The sequence below is a fragment of the Sorghum bicolor genome, chromosome 6 (assembly GCF_000003195.3).
Source record: "Sorghum bicolor cultivar BTx623 chromosome 6, Sorghum_bicolor_NCBIv3, whole genome shotgun sequence".
NCBI classification, from domain to species: Eukaryota; Viridiplantae; Streptophyta; class Magnoliopsida; order Poales; family Poaceae; genus Sorghum; species Sorghum bicolor.
The window spans coordinates 15,950,827-15,957,674 of record NC_012875.2 but is presented as its reverse complement, the minus strand read 5'-3'; the positions used below and the strand labels follow the sequence as shown (position 1 = coordinate 15,957,674).

Genomic DNA, 6,848 nt, shown 5'->3' with positions numbered 1-6,848 from the left:
GTTTATATTCAAGATTATATTGTTCTTAGTTTATCATAGTTATATACTTGGCTTAGTTAGATTGAATCTATATACATGTTTAGGATCGTATAGCATTTATCCATCGGATCCATGGGTAAATGATAGATATTGTGTAGGCGTGTTGCTTATACCGTATTTATCTGCGATTGTACCCAATATGCCAGATCGTGGGGTAGTTCGTGATAGTGACAGCTTCATTGATTCTGATATAGTCCCTCTCTCGTGTATTGGGCTGGCAGAGCAATATTATTACAGGGGAGTGATTGCTATGTTTCTCATTTACCTTGCTAATATCACTATACATGGGCGTAGTCTTGTCTCGCAATGATTGCTAAGTATGCTTGCACTAACTATGATAATGCTAGACTATATAGTTGAGAATAACTTTGGAAATATTCTTGTAGTTCGTTCTAATACCATGCTAATGACTTTCTAGAATATCTAATTGAGGTGCTTATCATATTTATATGTGGCTAGTTATGCTGATCAGATTAATTATCTTTATCACTATTCATTATTTTATATATCTTTTATATGACACTTATCCCTGTATGAAAGAGTTAGATAAATGTTCTCAATTATACATGCAATGACAGATACTCAATCTCATATTCCATTCTGTAATCAATATTGATGGTTACTAGTCCCTTCCCAGTGGTAAAAATATAAATAACGATACCTGGAATACTTTCCGGTTAAAATGCTACATCGGTATTAAACTGTGCGCTTGCAGATTCCATTCATTATTTCTTTAGAAGAGCAATTGCATATTTCAATACCGCGTCTCTCATGTCATGATGTGGATGACAACTTGGCTTAAGTGGTATGAGGGATAGGTTTGGCATTTTTGGCACCGTTATCAGAATTAGAAAACTAGTCTACTTTTGGTAATATGTTAAGAATACCCAATAGACACTATACCTATGATGATATAATCACAGATTTCAAAAATTTGAAGAAAAGAAGAGCAGACCTCTAAGCTGTAGTCATATGTGTGACTTATATTTTTGTGTCTGTGTCTTGTCTTTTGTCCAACAGCCCCTATGCCCACGGGCCAAATGTATTTTGACAATGATTAGGCTAACAATCTCTACAACCGTGTGGTATGACTGTATGAGTATGTGAATAGTTATAAATATTAATATAAATGTATATATTAATGATATTATATGCATTGTCATTCATTTTTGTGTCAATTACTGTTCACTTTCTCTATTTTTTTTAATTCGCCCCCATATAATTTGGTTCACCCTCCGCCACTGAGTGGATGTGCGGCACCCACTGACGGTTTGACTTTGAATTGCCAATTAGCTCGTGATCCATCAAGTGGGTGTATCGCCATAATGATGACTAGCTTGCCGGGAAGCAAGTGAACCTCAGTAAAAAATCTTATGTCATCTCTTGTCGAGGATTCTCCTTGTGATTGTGATTGTGAGTAATTGATTGGATATATCTCTACTCTACAACATTGGTATAACAATCACACTCCACTCCCTTACTTTCTTGCATATCTTACTTGTTGTATAGCTTGTGTAGCTTAGTCTTCTTACATAGGAGTGTAGTTAACTTTAGTTGTGCTTTGTTGTTGTGACTTAGTGTTTAGCCTTCTTTGTAGACTTGTTTAGGTGGCTTGCATAGCTTAGTTGAGCTAGTGCTAGAATAGCTTCACCATTTGTTTTACTAATCAACTTTGTCTAGTTGAGTTTGTAGAGAATTTTAAATTGGCTATTCACCCCCCCTCTAGCCATTTGGACCTTTCAAGTGGTATTAGATCCGAGGCACCATTTATTTGAGGCTTAACAACCTTCGGTGAAGAAATGGCTCTTAGTTTGCATATCAACAACACCAAGAAGGCACCTTACTTTGATGGCACAAATTATGCATATTGGAAGGTCAAGATGACCTCCCATCTCAAGTCAATCAATAAAGAAGTTTGGAAGGTGACACTACAAGAAATGCATGATTTTTTGACATATTTAGTATGACAATAGACCGTGATGTCATTATATCATTCAGATTATGACATTCTATAATAGACATTTTGACCTAGTGACATAAAAAAGTTGGATGTCATAATAAATGTCATAGAACTATTCTAGTTTTGGTTAAATGGTGGAAACTGAAGTCTGACACCCGTTCCTCTCCCTCGCGTCTCTTCTCGGGCCATCACCCTTTCTCGCCTACTAATTCAGAGTTAAAGCATAATGTAACCATAGTCATGGCTGTTTTTTTGTTTCTGTCCATATCTGTACTAATTTAGAGTTAAAGGATACCAAAGAGAGGTTTGCCAAGATCATAACAGGGGCAAAAGGAAAAAATGCCTTTTTCTGTGATGGTTTGGTATGCTCTATCCTCATTGTATTTCCATTGGAAATGTCTAATCACTAGTGAAACGCGTCCTTCGCTTAAGGCCCTCGGCAAAAACTTTTAAAAAAATAAAAAACCTTTGCGAGGGCCTTAGATCTCGACCCTCGGCGAAGGGACCAACCCTAAATCCCAATCAGGCCAGCCCAAAAAAGCCACGCGCTTTCTTTCTCCACCCCCGCACGCCTAGCCGCCGCTCCCCCACCGCCGCCCGCACGCGGCCATCTCCCCCACCACCGCTCGCCACGCCTGCAACAGGCAAGGGGCAACACACACACGCATCCTCTTCTCTCTCCCTCACTCTCTCTGCAATGGAGGACGAGGACTAGGCTAGCACCCTGCAGCCCAAATCAGATCTGGGGGCGCACAAGTGTGAATCAGGCCTTGTTCACTGATGGTTCACCGGATCCGGTCGTTCACAGGCAACCTTGCCCTCCATGCCGCCAGCGCCGGCTGGATGGCTTTGTCGGCGGCGTACCCGACGCGGATGAGAACCTGGAGGCATTCATCACCCGCATCTAACAGAAGTCTCGAAAGATCGAGACCCTCCTTAAGCAGTACGCCCCTGTTTCCCTATCCACCTCTCCCTACTTTTGATTTGCCAGCTCATTTCTCTGCGGTGTTTGGGCAGGTTAAAGCCAGTGGAGGCCATGGAAAAACGGCACTCGAGGGGTCGCTGCTCCAGACCCGCGACGAGCGATGCAAAGTTTTTTTTCTTCTCATTATATGGCTCGTCCCGTTTCATTCCGTGGATTCAATCTTGCGTGCTGCGTGCTACTGCTAGTGCGTTCTAGAGATATATAGTTCATTGTATTCCATTGTTTTTTCAGAAGTCACTGAACGAACTTGACTGTTCTTTTCTTTTTAAACCTAATCTGTAGCTCAAAGATACATTGAGAGTTTTAGTATAAGTTCTTGTGTTAAATCTTCATCTCACGTTTAAGTATTAAGTGAATACTTGTGCTGAAAAAAAGAAAGAAAACAGTTCTTGTTCTGGCAACAATTAGCTCATATTTTTCTTGCAGCTTGAATATTTTGATGTCAATGGTGTAAGTGTGTGCGTGTGGTAACCTGAGAGGCTAATTTGGATTAACCATGTAAAGAAAATTTCCAAGGATTAATACATGATCTGTGTATTTTGATGCCAATGTGTATCAATTATTTTGCTGATGTAATTAAGAGAACTAATGACTCACTTATCCAAGGTTATGACACTTCTTTGTATTGTTCACTTCTGTCCATGTTTTATTTCTCAAGTTTATGGCACTTCTTTTTTTAAGAAATGCATGTGCTAGGAAATGCTAGTTTTCTATCATAATAAATAGGTCATTGAGTTTAGTCCTGTAAGAAAGAGTTACAATAAATAGGTCATTGAGTCATGTCCCTTTTTTTAACAAGAAAGTGATCTATAATAAATGAACAGTAGTGATATTGAGTCAAGTGACATATGTCCTAAATATTTCCTACTTGCTTATCTATTACATTTTCTATATATATGTTGTGTATTTCAAACATGCATGAAACATATACTGTACAGCAAGGCATAAGTCAGGACTTCTTATCTAACTTAGCTCTGGTTAACCATAGAGGTAAAGACTATTTCTTTTACTTGCAGTTCCCTAAAACATATCGGTGGTGGCGGTGGCAAGGACAACTGCCAAGAGAATGGTCTTCTACTAGATGGAAGTGCCATTGCCAAGTTCTCGCTCCCTTATACAGGTAGTGTAGCAAGTAGCGGCATGCATGTGCCTTTTATCTTGGTTTGTCTTTCCTTTTACTGCTCAACAGTCAGGCAAGTTGCTATTTATTGTCATTTTGAGGTATGGAATATGTGATCTGGTATTGTCATTTTTTAAAATGTTAATCTGATGCAGATCGTGCTATATCTCAGGTAGACTACAATTTTACATATAGTGCTGTGAAAGACTGGGCTGCTGGAAGAGAAAGAAATTGTCCAGTTAGATGATGCTCTGCCAGGTAGCCGGAATTTTTAACTTACTATTTGTAGTTGTCTCTGAGAACAGTTCGCAAGTCATAGTGGAAGAGGTTGCCAGAACTTGAAATGATGTCTATTAGAGAACTTGGAAGAGTTAATGGCTAGGACCTGCTTGATGACACATATTATGAACTTTACATAGTAGTGATCGAGCAAAATTGACCTACATGGAAACTACTGATAGTTTGTAATTGTTGCAGATCCAAAATTACTACGAGATGTTGGGCTACTAGGACTCCGGCAAGGACGTTGGCACCTTCACAGCGGCATGGCAGTAGACTGCAAAACTATAAACTGAGATTTCTTTACAGCCCTGGCACAGTGTAGTCTTTTTTCGCAACCCTATCGGCCTATTTGGATGGAATTGAGATTGTGAATCTTGTATTGAATGAGTGGATCTTGTTTGAAAAAGTGTGGATTTGTTTGCTATTTTGCTGTATATAAAATCATTGATCTAAGGTTTATCTTTTTTTTTAAATTTTTTTATATCTGTTATCAGAGACGTGTCTTCCCTGTATGTGTCATTGTTAAGGAGTCATTAGTGACATGTATAGACTGAACGGGTCACTCATAAAGGTTCATCAGTGACACGTTTTGGCTGGACGCATCACTCTAATGGCTCATGGTCTCAGATATTATGACAAATAACCAATGTCATACCTTATGACAAAGAATATACAGATGTCACATGATCCATTTATGACAGTGATTTTTTGACATATAGTTTTTTGTCAACTAAATGTCACAACTTTTATGTTGTGACATTTTTTTCATATGTAATGACATAAATAGAAAGTAAAAAAATCACAGAATTCTTGTAGTGTGACCGAAACAAAGTTTGAGGTGGCAAATGAACATGCACCAACACCGGTTGAAGAGAAGAAGCTACAATGCAATGATATTGTCATTAGTGCTCTTCATGAAGCTCTTGATGACAAGACCTTTGAGCAAATCAAGAACATTGAGGTTGCTCATGATGCGTGGGCAAAGCTAGAAGAAACATTTGAGGGCACCAAGGGAACCAAGACCGCTAAGGCTTACATCCTCCAAGAAAAGTTCTCAAGCTTCAAGATGCAAGAAGATGAAAGTGTGCCAGAGATGTTTCACCGGTTGCAAGTCATTGTGAATGAGCTCAAGGCACTTGGGGAAGAAGTGAAGGATAGTCAATTCTCCATGAAGTTCTTGAGAAGCTTGCCCAAGAGATTTGACACATTGATCACCGTGCTAGTCAAGACAACTCTTAGTGAATCAACTCCCCAACAAGTCTTTCAAGAGGTGATGACCGATGATGCCTATAGAGAAGATGATGAAAAAGATGAGTTGATCAAGAAGAAGAAGAAGGAAGGTGAAAAGAAGGATGATGAAAAGAAGAAGAGTGTGGCATTCAAGGCCTCCACATCCAAGGGCAAAGCCAATCAAGAATCATCAAGTGAAGGAGAAACAAGCTCTTGTGATAGTGATGAAGATGAGGAGATGGCTCTTCTTGTCAAGAGATTTGGCAAGTTTATGAAGAAGAAGGGCTATCGAGGAAGAAGGAAGAAGAGCTCCTCCAAGAAGAATGACCATTTCATGAGGTGCTTTAGATGCCATAGCAAGGATCATCTCATCGCCAAATGTCCCTATGATAGTGATGATGAATATGCTATCAAGAAGGAAAGAAAGAAGCAAAAGAAGAAGCAAGAAAAGAAGGAAGGCTCAAACAAGAAGAAGGGTGATGCCCATGTTGCAATTTGGGATAGTGATGACTCCTCCAGTGATGATGAGAGCACCAAGAAGAAGGGGCATGCTAGCATTGCTATTCAAGAGAAGAGCTCCATCTTCGATACTCCATCATGCTTCATGGCTAAGGCCACTAAGGTATCATCCGATGATGAGAGTGACCATAATGGTGATAGTGATAGTGATGATGATGAACCAACTAAAGATGAACTAATCACTATGCTAGAAGATTGCACTCATCACTATAAAGAAACTAGACGGGAGTGCAAGGCCTTGCTTAAGGATAAGAAAACTCTTATGCAAGAACTTGATGAGCTTAGAGCATCTTATGAGAGTCTAAAGGAAGACCATAAGAAGCTTCAAAAGGCTCACACTAAGCTTGAAGAAGCTCATTCCTCTCTAGTTAACAAATTTGAAAATGAGCCAACTAAAATTGAGAAAGCTAAAACTTGCAACATAGGCATAACATGTGATATCTTGAGTAAGCCTATTATTGTTGCTTCCACTAACCCTTCATGTAGCACATCTATATCATCCTCATCTAGTAGTGATGGTTTCACATATGACACCACACTAAAAGTTGAGAATGAAATTCTCAAGAAGGAGGTGAAAGAGCTCAATCACACCTTAGCCAAGGCTTATGGTGGTGAGGACCGCTTGATTATGTGCTTGGGTAGCGAAAGAGCTTCTCTCTACAAAGAGGAATTGGGCTATAATCCCAAGAAAGGCAAGGGCGCCTTTGCTCCTC

General features: G+C 39.5%; 1 long non-coding RNA gene across 1 annotated transcript; it reads left to right on the top strand.

Moving 5' to 3' along the window:
* On the top strand, nucleotides 2,620-4,810 carry LOC110436680. The gene is made up of 4 exons (XR_002454511.1): nucleotides 2,620-2,942; nucleotides 3,017-4,104; nucleotides 4,277-4,362; nucleotides 4,582-4,810. It is a non-coding gene; the product is annotated as an uncharacterized LOC110436680 (long non-coding RNA).